Genomic DNA, 20898 nt, shown 5'->3' on the forward strand with positions numbered 1-20898 from the left:
CAATTTCTGGGAAAACTTTCACGAGGAAATTTACTTGGACGAACTACAAACTGTGCTGCTGCAATTGGTCCTTAGACCATAACTGATACTATTCATTATGTTGCTCACCCATCACCCATTCTAGATGGCCTTTTCCCTCATCTAGAACTTCTGTTGGTCTGGCTACCTTGTCTGTTGGGTTTTCTTAGATCTTCATCCCTGAGAAACTTGAGCTCGTATTTACTGTGCCCCAAAACACCACTGGTGATGTGCTCATACACTGAGAATTATAACTGGGCCTGGGAATACCGTGAGCCCACCGGTGGATCACCTAAGTGTGGTAGACATTTATCTTTGCCAGCTTTATGAACAGCACTTCCATTCCCTCATAACGATCTTGGTCAATTACCCATGCCAATATGACAACGCCTTTCTTTGCTTCCTGATGTATCGGTACAGAGAAACTCCTTTCTTTGCTTCCTGATGTAACGGCACAGAGATCCCAAAGTAATCAGATAATGGCCAAAACTTTTGATTTACTGTGATTCTTACTGCATGCCCTGGTGAAACCCTCTCATCGTTGGGAGCTAGAAATTCTAGACCCATAGAGCTTAAAATAACAGAGAGAAGAAGTGATAGTGAGTGCTGGCACTCCTACTTCCCAGACCCACATATTCCGTCTGTTGGTGATATAGTACAATATAATAGCTGCTGGTTGAGATGTGTACTGCTCCATGAAGCAGAGAGCCCCATTTTTGCACTGCGCTATCTCCAAATTGCAGCTTCAGTTGCTTCTTCAGGAATTCATTTCATCACTCTGTCAGGCCAGCAGCTTCTGCTTCTGAATAGTGCAATATGTTGCAGGATGAATGAATTCCATGTCTGTGTGCCCCCGGCCACACTTCTTTTGCTGTATGGTGGGTGCCTTGATCTGAAATAACATTATGCAGAATTCCATGTCGATGAATAAGCTACTCTGAGCCGTTGGATAGTGGTCCTGTCTGAAGTAGTGCAATCAAGAAAAGCAAAGCCAAATACAGACGAAGTGTCAACCTCATTGCAGAAGGCAAAATAATGACTCCCAAAGATGTCTATATCTTAATCCTCAGAACCTGTTATAATGATTAATTTTATGTGTCAGTTTGACTGGCCATGGGGTACCCAGATTAAACATTATTTCTGGGTGTGTCTGTGACAGTATTTCTGGATATGATTAGCATTTGAATGAGTGGAAGAAAGAGGAATTCTTCCCCTTTTTTCCTGCCTCACTGCTTGAGTTGGGACATCTCATATCTTCTATTCTCAGCCTGAGCTTGTACCATCGGCTCTCCTAGTTCTTAGGTCTTTCTTTGGACTCAGACTGAATTATACCACTGGCTTTCCTGGGTCTCCAGCTTGCAGAAAGCCCATTGGGGACTTCTTCACCTCCACAATCATGTGAGTCAATTATTCCCAGAAAATCTCTCACTCTCTCTAGATACAGATATAGACATAGACACATCTCCTACTGGTTCTATTTCTCTGGAGAACCCTGACTAATACAGATTTTGATACCTAGGGTGATTCTAGAGGAACATAATTTTAAGGATGAGTTTTCTAAATTGGTTCTGGGTTTCTGGAATGGGCCCTCTAATGTAATTAGATTCAAAGATATCAATGACTCTATTTCCAGTAGTAAAGAGAGCACTGATTGTCCGTGGTGTGAACTGTTACAGAGAAATGCAAACTATCTGCATTGAATACCCCTAATCAACCACTTATAACAAAAGTAAGGAGGTAGATGATTCCATATATGATGCTTTCAAATATTTTTAGAAAATTAAGAAATATAATAATGTTGGTTAGTTGTTCCTAATGTCACTGAAAAAAGAGCAGATTTGTCATTGGTCTGGCTGGGAGGGCCCGGAAGACATACCTGTCACTAATACTGTTAGGAATAAATTTGTGAGGGGAGCCTCAGCATCCTTGAAAGCTCTGTGATTGTTCTTCTCTGAAGGCCGGACCTCACAGTGGGAACTGCAGTCACTGATTTCAGAAACCTAAATGCAATGTGAGCCATTGCATCCTGGGGTGGCAGGGGCTAAGTGGAGGCACTTAACCACTGAAGGCCAGGTGGGAATGGGTACCACAATGGACAGCGGCGTCAAAGCAACAATCAGACTAGTCTGACTTGTGCAGACCACTGGCATTGGCTATTGATCATGGTGTTCCTGGAAATGAAATAGATAGAAAGCCTGCTGTATTCTTACTTGAACAGTGTATGCAGAAAAATTCTAGATCAAGTGAACAAAAGTCTAACTTGAATTATAAAACCAGAATCACAACCCCTTAATCAATTCCCAGACTTGAGCCAGTTTACAAACCCAGAACACCTGAATGTACGGATGATTGGATAACTTTGAGGAAGGGCCCTGGTGCACTACTCAAAATTTATATTGTTAATCCTTCTCCTAGTCTTCCCCAAAGGGACCGGTGGCAATTTATGAGGTAACTTTGGATTGAGGAAAAGGAAATAATCATATCTTTCAGGACTACTGGACACTGGATCTGAACTGACACTAATTCCAGAGACTCGAAACGTCACTGTGGCCAAGATTAGGGGCTTATGGAGGTCAGGTGACGAACGGAGCTTCAGCTCACGTCCATCTCAGAGTGGGCCCAGTGGGTCCCCAAAACTATCCTGTGGTTATTTCTCCAGTTCTAAAATGCATAATTGGAATAGGCATACTCGGCAGCTGACAGAAGCCCCACATTGGTTCCTTGACATGTGGAGTCAGGGCTGGTATGGTAGGAAAGACCAAATGGAAGCCAGTAGAACTACCTCTGCCTAGGAAAATAGTAAACAAAAAGCAGTACTGCATTCCCGGAGGGATTGCATAGATTAGTCCCACCCTCAAGAATCTGAAAGATGCAAGGGTTGTGATTCTCAATACATCCTCATTCAATTCCCCTATTTGACTTGTAGAAGAGTGATGGGCCTTGGAGAACTACAGTGGATTATCAAAAGCTCAGTCAGTTGGTGACTACAACTGCAGCTGCTATACCAGCTGTGGTTTTATTGCTTGAACAAATTAACACATTCCATGGTAACTGGTGTGCAGCTATTGATTTGACAAACGTCTTTTTCTTCATCCCTGTCCCTAAAGCCCGCCAGAAGCAGTTTGCTTTCAGCTGTCAAGGCCAGCAATACGCATTCACTGTTCTACCTCAGGAGTATATCAACTCTCCATCCCCATGTCATAGTTTAGTAAGCAGGAATTTTGATGACCTTTCCCCTCCACAAGACATCACACTGGTCCATCACATTGATAACATTAAGCTAATCAGACCCAGTGAGCAAGAAGTAGCAACTACCCTAGATTTATTGGTAAGATATTTGCATGTGAGAGAGGGAAAATAAATCCAGCTCAAATTCAGAAGTCTTCTACCTTAGTGAAATTTCTAGGGGCCCAGTGGTGTGGCCATGTTGAGATATCCCTTCTAAGGTGAAGGATAAGTTGTTGCATCTGGCCTCTCTTACAACCAAGAAATAAGCATAACATCTCGTGGGAATCTTTGGGATTTAGAGGCAACATATTTCTCATTTGGGTGTATTAATCTGGCCCATTTACTGAATGATACAAAAAAACTGCTAGTTTTGGGTGGGATCCAGAATAAGAGAAGATTCTACCACAAATCCATATTGCTGTGCAAGCTGCTCTGCCACTTGGCCCATGTGACCCATCACAGTGGTGCTTGAAATGTCAGTGGCAGATAAAGATGCTGTTTGGAGCCCTTGGCAGGCCCTTATAGGTAAATTGCAGTGGAGATTTTGGGAATTTTGGAGCAAAGCCCTGCCATGATTTGCAGATAACTACTTTCCTTTCAAGAAACAGCTCTTGGCCTGCATTTGGATCTTAATAGAGATCGAATGCTTGACCATGAGGCAACAAGCTACCAGGTAATCTGGGCTACCCATCATGAACTGGGGGTTGTCTGAGCCACCAAGCCATAAGTTGGATGTGCAGAGCAACATTCCATCATCAAACAGATATACATTATACATACATATATATATATATATGTGTGTGTGTGTGTGTGTGTGTGAGTGATTGCACCCAAGCAGGTCCTGAAGGCACAAGTAAGTTACGTGAAGAAGTAGTCCAAATGTCCATGGTCCCCACTCTTGCTACATGTCTTCTCTCTCCCAGCCTGCACCTATGGCCTCACAGAAAGTTCCCTATTGTTCCCTATCACAGAAAGTTGACAGAGGAAGGGAAGACCTGGGCCTGGTGTACAAATGGTTCTGCATGATATTGAGACATCACTCGAAAGTGGACAGCTACAGCACTACAGCCCCTCTCTGGGACATTCTTGAAAGGACAGTGGTAAAAGGAAATCCTCCCAGTGGGCAGAACTTTGGGCAGTGCACTTGGTTGTTCACTTTACTTGGAAGGAGAAATGGCTAGATGTGTGATTACATAACCATTCATGGGCTATGGCCAATGGTTTGGTTGCATGGTCAGGGACTTGGAAGAGCCATGATTGGAAAATTGGTGACAAAGAAATTTGGGGAAGATGTATATGGATAGACCTCTCTGAATGGGCAAAAAATGTGAAGATATTTGTATCCCATGTGAATGTTCATCAAATGGTGACTTCAGCACAAGAGGATTTTAATAATCAAGTGGAAATAATGATCTGTTCTGTAGATACCAATCTGTCTTTTTCCCCAGCCACCCCTGTCATCACCCAAGGGGCTCATAAACCAAATGGCCATGGTGGCAGGGATGCAGGGTATGCGTGGGCTCAGCAACATGCACTTCCACTCACTGCAGCTGGTCTGGCTACTGCCACTGATCAGTGCTCAATCTGCCAGCAACAGAGACCAGCACTTAGTCCTTGATATAGCAACGTTCCCTGGGTGATGAACCAGCCACTGATGGCAGGTTGATTACTTTGGATGACTTCCCTCGTGGAAGGGGCAGAATTTTGTTCTTACTGGAATAGACACTCTTGGATATGGATTTGCCTTCCCTGCAGGTAATGCTTCAGCTAAAATTACCATCCATGGACTTACAGAATGCCTTATCCACCATCATGGTGTTCCATACAGCACTGTTTCTGATCAAAGAACTCACTTTACAGCAGAAGAAGTGCAGCAGTGGGCTCATGCTCGTGGAATTCACTGGTGTTCCACGTTCCCCACGGTCCTGAAGCAGCTGGCTTGATAGAATGGTGAAACAACCTTTTGAAGACTCGGTTATGGAGCTAGCTAGGTGACAGTACCTTGCAGGGCTGGGAGAAGCTTCTCCAGAATGCTGTATATGCTCTCAATCAGCGTCTAATATAGGATGTTATTTCTCCAATAGCCAGGAATCACAGGTCCAGGAACCAAGGGGTGAATTTGAGAGTGTCACCACTTATTATTCCCTCTAGTGATCCACTAACAAAATTTTTACTTTCTGTTCCCAGGACTTTATGGTGTGCTGATCATGAGGTTTTGGCTCCAGAGGGAGGAATGCTTCCACCAGGAAATACAATAATGACTGCACCAAACTGGAAGTTAAGACTGCCACCCAATCACTTTGGGCTCCTCATGCCTCTGACTCAACAGGCAAAAAACAGAGTTGCTGTCCTGGTGGAGATGGCTGATCCTGACTACTAAGGGGAAATTAGGCTACTACTCCACAGTGGAGGTAAGAAAGAACATGTCTGGAATACAGGCCCTTAGGGAATCTCTTCATATTACTATGCCCTATGATTAAGGTTAATGGAGAACTACAACTCAATCCAAGCAGAAATACTAATGTCCTACACCCTTCAGGAATGAAGTTTAGGGCCACCCCACCAGGTAAGAACCATGATCAGCTAAGGTACTTGTTGAAGGCAAAGGGAATACGAAATAGGTAGTAGAAGAAGGTAATTAATAAATATGACCATGTGATCAATTACAGAAAGGACTCTAATTGTTATGAATATTTCTTGCTTATTTTGATACGAATACAGCTGTGAGTGAACTCTTTTTTTTTCCTTACTCCCTTATCATGTAACATGAGACGTATGTATTGCTTTTATGTCATACTATTTAAATATTGTTAATTTTGCATCATGGAATCATAGTTTTTAAGTTATGGGATATCAAGGAGAAGAGTAAACATCACTCAAGGGTTTTATCTCCTCTTCTGGGGAAGAGATTACTGTGATTTCAGTGTTACACAGGATAGTTGTATCATGTTAGGTGGAATTAGGACTTTATTACTGTCTTTTCTTGGAGATTGTTTGGTTTAGGTAGATGTATGTGGGTGCCATATTGACAAAGGATGGACTTGTAATGGTTAATTTTATGTGTCACTTTGACTGGCCATGGGGTACCCAGATTAAACATTGTTTTTGGACGTGTCCATGACGGTGTTTCTAGATGAGATTAGCATTTGAATTGGTCGACTAGGTAAAATAGATTGCCTTCTCCAATGTTGGTGGGCATCATCCAACCCATCAAAGGCCTGAATAGAACAAAAAGCAGAGAAAAGAGGAGTTCACCCTTTTTTTTTTCCTGCCTCACTGTTGAGCTGGGCCATCTCATGTCATCTTCTCCTTTCAAACTGAGATTAGACCATTGGCTCCCCTGGGTCTTAGGCCTTTGTTCTCAGACTGAATTGCATCACTGGCTTTCCTGGGTCTCCAGCTTACAGATGGCAGATCATAGGACTTCTCAGTCTCCAAGATCCTGTGAGTTAATTTCTCATATATGTATATATATATGTAAATTTTTATATATTCTACTGGTTTCGTTTCTCTGGAAAACTCTGACTAATACAACTATGAATATATTACTTTACATAGCAAACGAGAATTTGCAGGTAAAATTAAATCAATGATCCTAAAATAGGGAGATTAACCAGATAGGCACAATGCAATGCAAGGATTCTTAGAAGATGAAAGAAGAAAGCAGCAAAGTAAGAGTCAGAGAAAGAGATGTGATGTTGCAAACAGATGTCAGAGTGATTGCTCACTTTAAAGATGAAGAGACCATGAGACAAGGAATGTAGGTAGTCTCTAGAAGTGAAAAAAGATAAGAAAATTGGTTTTCCCTTAAAGCCTCGGGAAGGAACACAGCCGTAAATCATCATGCATGATTTTTAGCCCAAGGAGATCCATTTGCGCTTCTGACCTCTAGACTGTAAGAAAATAAATGTGTGCTGTGTTAAGGCCCTAGAATTTTGGTAATTTGGTACAGAAATAGGAATACTGTGATTTCTAAGATAGAAGGGGTCTGGTGTAATTCACTTGCCAACATGTAGCTGGCTGATTTCCTTAAATGTGTTACCCTAGTTGAGACCCTGCTCTGGTCTCTGTTCTCATCAGAACAGACATTCATCAGCAACAATAGTTAGAACAGTCTTGATGAGACGGAGCCGAGGTTGTTGAGTCAATGCGTAGCTTCTGTCTCTCCCACCATGGTTCTAACATTCATGAACCCGTTTTGCTAGCAATGAGATGTCTGAGGACAGAAGCTGGCTGACATAAACTGGTGGAGTCATCCTCTCCACTTGGTTGTTTAGTGCCTCTTCTACAATGATAATAACAGGTAATATAATGATGTTCACACTTTGTGTCCATTCCCATAAATCCATGCACATGTCTCGTCCCCAAACCTCCTTCTCCCTGAACTTCTAATCTCACTCATTATAGAGCCTTGATCAACCAGCTAAGCCATTCATTACTGCCTATGAGTCTATGAATACTTTTACATAGAGCCACTTCTCCCTCCACATAAAATGGATGGCCAGAGGGCACTTCACAACACTCTACCAATTGGTAGGATTTCCCTTTACCACTCTTTTCCAGGACCATCCCTGACTGGAACTTTGTTGTAGGAACAGCTAATTTCCATCTTGCACTCATTTTCAAGGTGGCCCATTTACAAACTCAATCTGGGTTTTTTTCCTCCTTTATAAGCTGATCATAGTTCATGAAGCCATAGATGTGAGCTGAGGGAGTGGTGTCATGCAACAACTGGTGACATAAATTAAATATCTGGGCAACCTTTTCGTGTAGATTACTGCAATTTCTGGCCTGCTCAATTCCAATCCGAGATATACCATATCCATCTTATGATAAATTGCTGATCAGCCTGCCTTACCTGACAATTTGGTGGGTCTCAAAGTAACCAGCACATGAAAGTTACTTGATTTTTCCATAGTCAAGCACTCAGCTTCTACCATGGCCCTGTAGCATGTCATGAGCTGTTTTTCAAATGATATACAAGTTCTCTGCTGCAGATGGCACGGCCTGGTTCTATAACTGTAGAGTTCTGAGCAGTGATTCTCCCATTGGTCCTCCGGGGGCTCCATTTGGTATCTTTCTCTGCCATAGATACCTCTTTTACCCTGTTACTGCCAGGTCATCTACCTCAAGCGGCATGGCTGCTTATACCTGTCACAGTGGCCTTTCTTGTTCTGACCTCCCTTGAAATTAGCATAATTACATATTACCCAATAATGTGTCAGAGCAGTATTTACAAGTTTGAAATATGCTATCTACCAATGGATGTCTATATTAATGGGCAAAAGTTTGAGGAGAAACAGGACATTAGCATAACTTCAAAGTATCTCCCCCAGGATATTTATCGATTACAAAGAGAAATATAACAGCCTTATAGTGCAGAAACTCAGCAGACACCCCTTTTACCAAGTGATCAAGATTAATACACCTGCAATAAGACATATCAAAGTCTTGTATCCCCTGACATCATGCACTCAGAAGGACACATCACTTCTGTGGTATTCTTGCCCCAAAAATGCATAATCTCAATCTGATCATGAGAAAACATCAGACAAATCCAAATATTTTGCAAAGTGACTAGTGCTCATCAAAAGTGTCAAGGTCATGAAAGATAAGGAAAGATTTAGGAACGATCACAGATTGGAAGAGACAAAGAGATGTGATAATTAAATGCAGTATGAGATCTTGAGTTAGCTTCTGGAAGAGGAGAGGAAACATCATGGGAAAAACTGGTGAAATTCAAGTAAAGTTTATAGTTGAATAGATAATATGCTACTGATTTTGATTTTCTGGTTTTGATAATTGTACTGCATTTATGTAAGTTAACAGAGGAATAAGACTAAAGGGTATATGTGAACCCTCTGTAGCATTGTAACTTTTATATATATCCAAAAGTATTTTAAAATAAAAAGTAAAAATAAATTAAACATAAAAATTTTAACTGGATTAAATGCTTCATTTTTTATCCACATTGGATAAAAGAACTAAACTCAACTATATACTGCTTACCAGAAACATATTTCAAACATAACATACAGATAGGTTGAAATTAAAATAATGCAACAATAAGTGCAAGAAAGCTGGTGTATCTAAATTAATATCAGACAAAAAAAATAGACTTCATGACAAGAAATATTACCTGAGATAAAAAACGATATTTCATAGTGATAGAAGGGTAAAATTAGTCAAGAAATCACAAAAACTCTAAATGTGTGTGCACCTAATCAAAGAGCTTCAAAATATATGGAACAAAAATTGACAGAAGTAATAGGAGAATAGAAAAATCCACAGTCATAGTTGGAGATTTTAATAATCCTTTATAAGAAACTTTTAGAAAAAGTAGACCAAAATATCAGTAAGAGTATAAGTCTATTAAACAATTGACCTAATTGATATTTTTAGAATACAACACTCAACAACTGAAGAATAGTTACTCACAGGTAGTGAATTAGGAAGAGAATCCTAAAATGGGGAATGCCTTAAGAGAGTGACCATGTAGATCTTTTACATCAGGTAAACAGTTTGTATTTAATCCACAGGGCAATGAGAAGATATTGAAGAATTTTAGCAGGGATGCGAGTAATATACAGCTGACAATGAATTTTACATTGTCTATTTCCTAACATCCACCCCAAATATCATCAGGAATGCTAAGCAAAACATTGAAATGGGTTTGGTCCATGAAGAAGAAGGTTCTAAAAACAAAACAAAAAATAAACACCAAAGCAAACATGTAAAAATGAAATTTACAGAATGAAGGAAGGAGATTTTTGATAAAGCTTAGGTAGGTGTTAGGCCCAACGATGAATGAGCAATAAGGGAGTGACGTCAGCACCATGGCAGAGTGAGGTCCCTCAGAAAACGTTCCCCTCCAATATACAATATAAAAAACATCCATAATCCAACAGAGGACATCCAAACACAACACAAAAATGTTGGAGAGTCTCACACAGCCATACAACAGAGGGCAGAGAGCCTGGAGCACCCCTCAGAGGATGTGGAAGGGGGTAAGAGAAATCTTCACTCCCTGTCCTTAAAGACTGCAATCTGGGACAGCAGGAAGCCTCTGATGGGGAGGGACGTTTGTTTGTAGGAACATCAAGGACTCCCAAGGGCCCTTGCAGACTAGAGGGAAGCCATCTACTGGGGTGAATGCTTTCGTGGGGGAGGTGATCTTATCAAGCCAACACCCCAGGAGAGTGGATAGTGAGGGAAGAGGGAGAAAACCCCAAGTGCATGCAGGAGAAAGCACCCCTCTCCCCACCCCCACCACAGTGGCTCCAGCCCCTGGGATTTTGGTTAAAGGCTGAGTGCTCAGAATATGTGGCTCTTGACCCCCACCCAGTGGCACTAGGTGGTAACTGCAACAAAATAACACCAGGATGCTAAAGAACAGAGCCACTACCACTAGCAATATCAAACATTATATTAGATTTCTAGACCAGAGACAAAATGACAAATACCCAGAAATCAGTCCTGAGGACACAGAAATATGTAATCTAAATGACAAAGAATTCAAAACAGCTATCATCAAAAAACTCAACAAGGTAGAAGAGAATGTAGATAAATAAGCCAATGAGTTCAGGAGCTACTTCTCAAAACAGATTGAAACTGTAAAGAAGAATCAATCAGAAATATTAGAGATGAAAGACACAACGGAAGAAATAAAAAAAAATATGGATTCCCTGAATGCTTGAGCAGACATCATAGAGGAGGGTATGAGCATAATGGAAGATAGACATGGTGAAATGCTCCAGATAGAGGAGGAGAGAGAACTAAGACTAAAAAGAAATGAAGAAAGTCTCTGTGAAATATCCGACTCAATGAGAAAATGCACATAAGAATTAGAGGTATTCCAGTAGGAAAGGAGAATGAAGTAGAAAGCTTGTTCAAAGAAATAATAGCTGAGAACTTCCCAAACCTAGGGAAGGATATCCATGTGGAAGAGGCTGTAAGATTTCCCAAATATGTCAATGTAAAAAGACCTACTGCAAGGCATAGAGTAGTGAAACTGGAAAAATTGAATGACAAAGAAAGAATACTACAAGCAGCAAGCCAGAAGATGATAACCTACAAAGGAACCCCAATCAGGGTTTCAGCAGATTTCTCTGCAGAAACCTCACAGGCTAAGAGAGACTGGAATGACACATTCAAATCATTGAAGGACAAAAACTTTCAGCCGAGAATACTCTATCCAGCAAAAATATCCTTCAGATAGCATGAGAAATAAAAACTTTCCCAGACAACATAAGCTAAGGGACTTCATAGCCACGAGACCCCCCACCCACCAATAAAAAAATCCTCAAGAAGGCCATCATACTGGAAAAAAAAACAAAGAGAGAAAGGGATTACAAAGCATGGAGTAAAGAGATAAATAGGCAGACAGAATCAGAGCAGGATAGCAAATACTCAAATATAGCATTAAAGACAAAAGGAAGGAAAACACCAAAAACAAGGATAATCTCATCATTTTAACCACAAACTCATAAGACAAGATGGGATAAGATGTGAGAAAAACAACTTAGGAGGGGAAGAGGAAAGGGATTGAATTGGTTTAGTCTAAGGAAATTAGAAGCAATCAGAAAGGGGACTATCTTATACACGAGATCTTGAATGCAAACCTCAGGGTAACCACTAAACAAAACAGCAGAACAAAGACACAAATAATAAATAAGGAGAAAACGAAGAAACACAGTATAAAAAACTACATAACTCTATTCGTAGACTAAAATACGCAAGACCAGAAACAAAGGAAATGCAGGGGAACTGGAAAGCGAGTGCTAAAATGGCAACATTAAGCCCTCATATATCGATAATCACCCTAAACATAAATGGATTGACTTTTCCAATAAAAAGACACAGAGTGGTGAGATAAGCCCTCATATATCGATAATCACCCTAAACATAAATGGATTGACTTTTCCAATAAAAAGACACAGAGTGGTGAGATGGATTAAAGAACAGGACCAAACAATATGCTGTCTCCAGGAAATATATCTCAGCTCTAATGACAAACACAGGCTCAGAGTGAAGGGATGGAATATGATACTCCAAGCTAATGGCAAACAAAAGCAAGCTGGTGTTGCAATACTTATATTAGACAAAGTAGACTTCAAGATAAGACAGGTAAAGAGAGACAAAGAGGGGCAGTATATAATAATCAAAGGGACATTCCATCAAGAATAAATAATACTTATAAATATATATGCACCCAACACAGGAGCACCAAAGTACATAAAGTGACTATTAACAAATCTAAAAGAAGACATTAATAATAACACAATAATAGTAAAAGACCTCAACACTCCACTCACATCAAAGGATAGATCATCCAGACAGAAAATCAATGAGGAAACAGTGGAAGTAAATGAAAAGCTAGACCAGATGGGCTTAATAGACATATATAGAATACTCCATCTAGAAACAGCAGAATACACATTCTTCTTAAGTGTGCACAAATCATTCTTAAGAATAGACCATATGTTAGAAGACAAGGCAAGCCTCAATGGATTTAAGAAGATTGAAATTATAACAAGCATTTTTTCCAATCGCATACCAACTCATATGGGGTGCAGCAAAAGCCGTGTTAAGAGGGAAATTCATTGCAATACAGGCTCTCATCAACAAACAAGAAAACCAAATAAGCAATCTAAAAACTGCACCTAATTAAATTAGAAAAATAAAAAATAAAACCCAAGGTCAGCAGGAGAGAAATAATAAAAATCAGAGCAGAAATAAATGCTATTGAAACAAAAATGTCAGGAGAAAGGATCAATGAAACAAAGAGCTGGTTCTTTGAGAAGATAAATAAAATCGACAAACCTCTAGCCAGACTTACAAAGAAAAAAAGAGAGAAAGCTAGATAAATAAAATTAGAAATGAAAGAGGAGAAATAACAACAGATACCACAGAAATACAACGGATTATGAATGAACAATAAGGAAAAAGTTTCTATCTTAGTGCCACCCCCAAAACACACACACACACAGAGCTGAGTTAGCATGAAGAACTCGTCCTGGCACAGAATCTTCCAAGATATTCTTGTAGGATGAAGGAAGTTTCCTAATTCTATTGTTCTTCCTTGACCACAAACTCCACAATTCAGTCTTCTGATTTTGCAAAATTTTAGCCTTGCTGTGGAAAGAAATGTAGAGAGAGAATATTTTAGGCATTACATGTGCTTTGGGACTTATCTTTTTAAGTACGAAATATTTCTAGGCCACCAGTCAGATGGATAACCTTGCAGGCTACTATGTAACCTAGAGGCATGCATTTTGACCAAGTACACTTAGAAAATAAGGGCTGAACACAGAGATTCAACAATAAATTAAAGTGAGTTTTCTATTCCTTTTGGTCTCATAAATTTAAGGGCACATTTAGATCACACAAAACATTACTTCTTTGCTGTAATTTTTCTTGCCTCTATTTGAGTCTCACAGTTTCATGGGGCTACCCAGAAGGATCCATTTCCTGGTTTACTTACCCCAAGTCTGAAATAATCTTTTAACCTCTAGATTCTCAGTCCAAAGAAACTGACAAAGCAAAATCTAACCTTACTTGAAATGTAAATGTTGACCTAGTTTTCTCTTTCATGTTGCTCCCTTAGTGCTGATTTGTGTGAAATAGGAACAGATGGCAATGTGTCACTTGTGGGGGAAAAAAATCTTTACTTCTAAAATGCTTGCCTTCACTCAATAACATATTGCCGTCAATAAATGTTTCGTTTGCTTCATTTAATTACTCTGGCCCAGAATCCTTTGGCCAAGCAAGTCTAATAAAAACTCAGATAGATGATATTGTTATGGATGGCAAGTGGAAAAATAATGATAATATAAACCATTTTGATAAAGAAATATTTGAGACGAAAAGCTTTGCGTCTCAGACTGAAGGGCCATGGAAGAGATGGTCCCAGGGGCAAGTTTCAAAATAAGCTGTGGAATTAATAACATACAATTCTGTATGTTCAGCAGCCAACACAAAGCAGGCTGGAAGCCAACTGAGGAAAGAAATACACAAGAGAGCTTCTGTAGGCCGAAGGTGTGCCAGTGTAACTCCCCAACACAGACCCCAGAGTGGGTTATTATGCGTATAAGAGAGTTTACTGAAAAACAATCTTAACATTTCAAATTATCAAATAGAAGTGAAAAAATTATGTTGAACTGAAAAGTAAAGAATGCTTTTGGAATAAGAAAGAAGTTCCCATAGGGACAGAATAAAGGGATAGTCAGCTGCTTCTATTAAAAATCTGCCTTGTGTGTATACTTTCTCATCCAGAGGAAGGGCATGGAGAAATGGCTTATAACCTCCAGTTCCCCAGTGGTCCCACCAGGGTAGGAAATTGATTCTCTTCCTTTTATCTTTTCTTCCTTCCTTCCTCCCTCCCTATCTCCCTTCCCGCCTCCCTCCCTCTTTCCCACCTTCCTTCCTCTGCACTTTTGAGGCTTATACAAAGCTCCCTTGGCTAGAAGTATTGCACTAAAAAGTAGTGTCTCTGTACCATCGGACGTAATGGGCATACGCTGTAGGTGACTGATACATTGGTGTCCGTTTGAATCATGTGGAAACTGAATTCTCCCCAGATGGTTCAAATGAAAGGAGTTTACAGAAAGGACTACTGTCAGAGTTTCCAAAGATGAATTTCTTAATCACGATCCCAAGACTGAATTTCTGAAACTGTTTTGTGGTTTTATAATGAGCTGAAATTGTGGCAGGGCAATTGTACCAATCAGATCATTGCCAACTCTCCTGGCATCAATTCAAATACTCTTTCTAACATAGTCTGCTGATCTTACTTAGGCTGCCTAGGGAAGCTCCTGGTGAATTATGACAAAAGACATTGGGGGCATAAAGGATGGGGTGATATTTGAGATATCAGAAGATGTAGGCTTGATTTGTCTACCCTCACTAGATGCTGAACCTTAGGAAAGTCATTTAAACTTGTCTGGGTTTCAATTTCCTTATTCATAAAATAGCGACAGCAATAGTTCCTCCAAAAAAAAAAAATGGTCTAAGTATTAAATGAGGTGAAATATGTGGAAGTGCTATGAAAGCCACAAGATCCTGTCTATGTTGAGTATTGTTACTATTTGTCAAATAGAGCTGGAACAAAGGTCCTGATCTTAATCTGGTGTTCAGAAGGCAGACTTAGAGTCTCACTATGTGGTCTCTTTGAAATCCTCACTCTACCACTTTAACTATCATTCTTGACACATTATTTAACCTTCCTACTCTCAGCTTCCTCATCCATAAACGGACGGTTTTGTGAGAATTTAATGAGATAGTACATTAAAAGCTTTTAGAACAGTCACTGGAACATATTTCATCCATAGAAATTTTATATACGGAAATCTACATAAAAATGATTCCTGCAAATACACAGACCTGAACTATATGCATGTTTAGAGTCCCATTTTAAACTCTGTCCATAACTTTGAATTCCTTTGCTGCAAAATAGATATTTACTAAGAAATGTTGTTGCAAAGTGCTCAAAGGATCTCAAAAATTTTATACTCGAAAATTGAAATTGAAACTGGGTTGTATACATCCTGTTCAGTTTGTCTGGAGGAAAAGGTCACGTATTTCTGTGTTCCGTCTGCATTCTCCATTCTCCAGCTTTTACAGGTAACAAATTCTCTCTTACGGTTTTCATCTTTTCTTTTATTTGCATACTCAGAGAGAAATTTTTTCCTTTTAAGTTTTGTTTTTCCTGTCTACCACTGATTTGATATTTCTGAGAATTCCCCTCTATTGTTTATTGGTTCTGAGGCTGATTTTAATTCTGCTGCTTTAAAATGCCCTTATAACATTTTGTAACCACATAAAACGTCAAGTTCTTTGTTAGAGCCTGCCCATTTTTCAACTAACTCTTTTTCCAGGTAGTTCCTTTTATATTATCTCATTTTAACTCTTTTATTATAATCCATCATCTTAGAGTTTTATTGAGAGCATTTGGCATATTTTTTCTACTCTCTAAGGGCTCAGACTCTGGAGTCAGACTACCTGAGTTTGAAGCCTGGCTTTGCCATTTGCAAAGCCATATGGCTGTGAGCATGTTACTACGTCTTGTCTCGGTCTCCTCATCTGTAAGATGGGAATAATCTCATCCTTTTTCATGTGTGTTATAAAAGGTAATGTACATTAAATATTTAGAACTCTATTGAACAATATCTCTCAATAAGTAACTACCATTTTTTAAACTTATTCTTTTCCCCTTAGTGAATATCTATATCCATATAGACACACATATACACGTATTTATGTATCTATGTAAATATGTGCATACACATCTACAGTTCCTCTTCTGCATTATTCAGTCTTATGTTTTTAGTCTTCTTTATGTTGCATAGTTTTTCATTTTTTCTGCGTACTCCTCCCAAAAGAAGTTTATCCAGTTCTGATGTTTGCGCCCAAACACGGCGGGTGGATTCTCCTAGGTTGCCCTCATGAGCCACCTGTCACTGTGGGAATGCGCCTCCTTATCGCAACTTGGAGCTGTTTGATGTCTCCAGGCACCAGACACTTTCTGGTATTTCAGTTTTTGATGTGGGGTAGATTTGTTGGCCTGAAAAGAGTTCTTCTGGTCTCACTGTTTGATTGTCTTACTGGGAAGAAAAGTATTTATCCCTGGTTAATATATACGATCTCCCACCCCAAAAGGAATAAGTTAAAAGTTTAAACCTGTCCCCTGGAAGAGTGATGGCCCTCATTGCCATGAGCATCTCCATTTAGCTCTTTTCCACTGCTGCCTCCCCACCACCACCTTTTCTGATTTAGGCTTTAATTTGGCTTTTGATAGAGAAGATGTCTATTGGTGTCTTGAAGATTGTTGACTACTGATTTCTAGTGATGCTTCTCAAGATACTACATGGTTTTAGACATTTTTCTAGGTCTATGGATACAAAGCTTAAAAAGAAAGACAGTTCCTGGCTCCCAGGTGTTGACAATCAAATTAAAATTTTTTATGCTGGTAAAATACAAATAAAATAAAATTCACCATTTTAACCATTTTTAAGTGTATAGTTCAGTGGTATTAAATACATTCACATTGTTGTGCAACCATCACCACCATCCATCCCAAGAACTCTTTTCATTTTGTAAAACTAACATTCCATGCCCATTAAACAATGACTTCCCATTCTCCCCTCTCCTTGGCCCCAGGTCATTACACTTTTGACTACTCTAAGGACCTCATATAAGTGGAATCATACTGTATTTGTCTTTTTTTGTGACTGGCTCATTTTACTCAGCGTAATGTCCTCAAGGTTCATCCATGTTGTAGCGTATGTCAGGATTTCCTTTCTTTTTAAGGCTGACTATATTCTGTTGTATGTATACACCATACTTTGCTTATTCATGTGTTTGTCAATAGACACATAGGTTGCCTCCATGATTCAGCTGTTATGAATAATGCTGCTATGAATATGGATATACAAAAATCTCTTCAAGACCCTACTTTCAGTTCTTTTGGGTATATTCTCAGAAATGGAATTGCTGGATTATATGATAATTCTACTGTTAACTTTTTGAGGACCACAATCAAATTTTACACGGGATATCGGGCTATCCAAAAATATAAAGAACAATTTTATGCTAACACATTCAACACCTAAGAAATGTGGCCAAAGCTTTTAAAACAAACAAGCTACCAAAACTCATTCAAGAAAAAAATAGATAACCTGATTAGCCCTATATTTATTAAAGAAGTTGAATTTGTAGTTAAAAACTTTCCTGAAGACATCACAAAAAAACTACAGATAGATATTCCTTATGAATATATATGTTGCATTTTTGTAAAATATGCAAATAAAATTCTTATATATGTTTGTATAGCTTCGTATGAGGGATAGAGAAAAGAGTAGGACCATATTACTAACTTGGTTAATGTGGAGAAATTAAGGGTGATGTGGAAATCATTGAGCTTTTCATCTCTGTATTGCTTAAATTTTACAAGTATACATCAGTTTTTTAAATTAAAAAATGTAACTTTTAAAAAAGAAATCCTCAAGGGACTCCACTTTATCATTGATAGCAAGAGGAAAATTTGATATCAGCACATCTGTTTAATGCCTACTAGGTTCCTGGCCCCATGTGTGGTGCTGGAGACGCAACAATGAGTAAATAAGACATAGCATCAGGTTCAATGATCCTTAATATAATGGAGTGAGAAAGACAGGAAGGAATTAAGTTCACATCTAAACTGCAGTTATAATTAGTACTCATGGTCACTGAGAACATGAATCTCCTCCCTTAGAATGACAGCACATAGCACAGTGCCTGGCATGTAGCAGATATCATTTAATAAGTGTTTGATAAATGAATAAATGAATGATGCATGTGCTACAGTAGGGCACACAGAGAAAGTGGACAGTTCTACCTGCAGAGTGAGAGAGGGGAGAGTAAGGGATGCCTTTCTGAGTTGTAGGTGTTCCTCATGACTGCCAAGGAATACATGGAGGGAGCTTCACAAGTGTGAATCTCAGTCCATAAGTATAATTGTCTAAGTAACAAACTAGCTTATTATTATTTTTGTTTTGGTGAGGAAGATTGGCCCTGAGCTAACATCTGTTGCCAATCTTCCTTTTTTTTGCTCCCCAAAGCACTATTAATAATCATATATCATATATCCTAGTTGGAGGTCTTTCTAGTACTTCTATGTGGGATGCTGCCACAGTATGGCTTAACGAGCAGTGTGTAGGTTCATGCCCATCTGAACCAGTGAACCCCGGGCTGTCAAAGCAGAGCACACAAACTTAGCCACTCGGCCACAGGACCAGGCCTGGCTTATTTTTTTACAATTCAATTTAATTTCTTACACAGAACCCCAATTACACCACTGGTGGGAAGCTTAATCTCCTAAACTTTTAGGATTTCTTCCCTGTGGTCAGACTACAGTTTGAGTGCCAGGACATTACAGGAAGTGTAGTTGGAAGGGTGGAGAATGCAGGTGGGGGAGGGGAAATCAATCTGCTTTTCAGTCGTTTGTCCACATTGATTTTCTCTGGAACATTCATTATCCCATCTGCCTGGTTCCCTTCAGATCCAGGGATTCTCTGCGGTTCTGAGCCATGATGCCAGCGTGGAATTTTTTTACCAGACTGCATATGGGGCCATCTGCCTTATGCGCCTCACAGCTATTTCTTTCTTGAGTCTTGTGGCTTTCCCAGCAGCTCTGTACTGTAGTTTTCCTTTGCTTCTGGGACACATAGACCTCTCTCTTTAGCTTGCTATTTCTCCCCCACCCCAACTCAGAGATCTCTTTATAAGGATATTCGGTGGGAGGTTATTTTTTGTGTGCTAGTTTATTTCAAGATAATCTGTCTATCCTTTCAAATTCCTTCTTCCAAGTGTTTAGACATTTTGTAAACCAAAACCCAAAAAGACTTGGGAGGAGTTACAGGAAGAGAAAAAGACAATATGTCAAAATGTTCACCCACAATTTTTTTATATATCATAGCCATGTTTCTGTTAGACAATAGGAAAACTGGCAAAGTCGAACTTTGTCATCCATAAACATCCTCTTGTTAGGGAAAGACGAAAAATCATGTCACACATCTAGAGACTCCAACTCAGTTTTATTTAACCAATGTTTACTGAACCTTTACCATCTGTAAGGCACTTTGGATAACACAAAGTTGAAGAAAAACAAGATTCCTGTCCTAGAGGAATTTGCAGTCTAGTGAAGAAGGAAGACATAAAATAATAATATAAATAATAGTGATGCAAAACCTAAATGATTAATCTGCCCTCATGAGTCATAAACAAAGAGGTTTGGGAGCATGGAGAAGGCAATTAATTTTAATCAGGGATTGGAGAAAACTTCACACCTAGTACTGAGTCATAGCCTACCAGTAAACAGCATGTTAACAGCTCACTGGACATTTCCTGGGCTCTCTGGGTAATTTGGGGTGGGGGAGAAAAGATATCACTCACCACTTCTCAACCCTTGTACAGGAGCACCAGCGTGCCTTGGTGGGTCCAGAACTTAAAGGTAGTGTTTTGCTAATCGACTCTTCACGCACGTCCTCACTCACTGTTACAGACCCCTTCTCCCCTACTTTCTTAAGGCTCGTGCATTCCAGGTCAGTCATTCTCCGCCTCCTTGTCTTCTGTTGGTGTTAGTGTTGGTAGTGTTGTTTGGTTGTTCGTCTCTGTGATTTTTGTGTATTTCCTCTAGTTCTCTTTTTTCCCCCTAAGAGTCTGATTTCAAATTCTGAACCACTGGGTGCTTGGCATTTTTTGACTAGTTTTTCTTTGCTCATAAGCCTCAAAGAATCAGAAGCTTTAGGAAAATGAAATGGTCAATATGGCAGAAGAAGAAAATGGAATTTCTATTTAAAAAAAAAATGCTAAAACCTTAAAAAGTGTGTTACTAAGTGAAAGAAGCCAATCTGGGAAGGCTACATACTTGTGATTCCAACAAGAGGACATTCTGGAAAAGGCAAAACTATGGGGACTGTAGAAAGATTAGTGGTGGTTGTTCGTTGGGGGTGTGAGCACAAAGGGTGAACAGGCAGAGCACAGAGGATTTTTCAGGCAGTGAAAATACTCTGTAGGATACCATAATGGTGGATATATGTCATCATACATCTGTCCGAACCCATTGAATGTACAACACCAAGAGTGAACACTAATGTAAACTGTGGACTTTGGGCG

The 20898-nt window shown here is 39.5% G+C and overlaps 1 long non-coding RNA gene across 1 annotated transcript in view; it reads left to right on the top strand.

Annotated features, from left to right (window-relative positions):
• The window catches only part of LOC139045167 (uncharacterized), a 67483-nt gene that overhangs the window by 32697 nt on the left and 13888 nt on the right, over positions 1–20898 (top strand). Inside the window, exon 4 of the long non-coding RNA XR_011503051.1 lies at positions 5434–5657. This is a non-coding gene — a long non-coding RNA (uncharacterized lncRNA). The remainder of the gene's footprint in view (positions 1–5433; positions 5658–20898) is intronic.

Source organism: Equus asinus, chromosome 4 (genome assembly GCF_041296235.1).
Source record: "Equus asinus isolate D_3611 breed Donkey chromosome 4, EquAss-T2T_v2, whole genome shotgun sequence".
In the NCBI taxonomy this organism is placed as follows: Eukaryota; Metazoa; Chordata; class Mammalia; order Perissodactyla; family Equidae; genus Equus; species Equus asinus.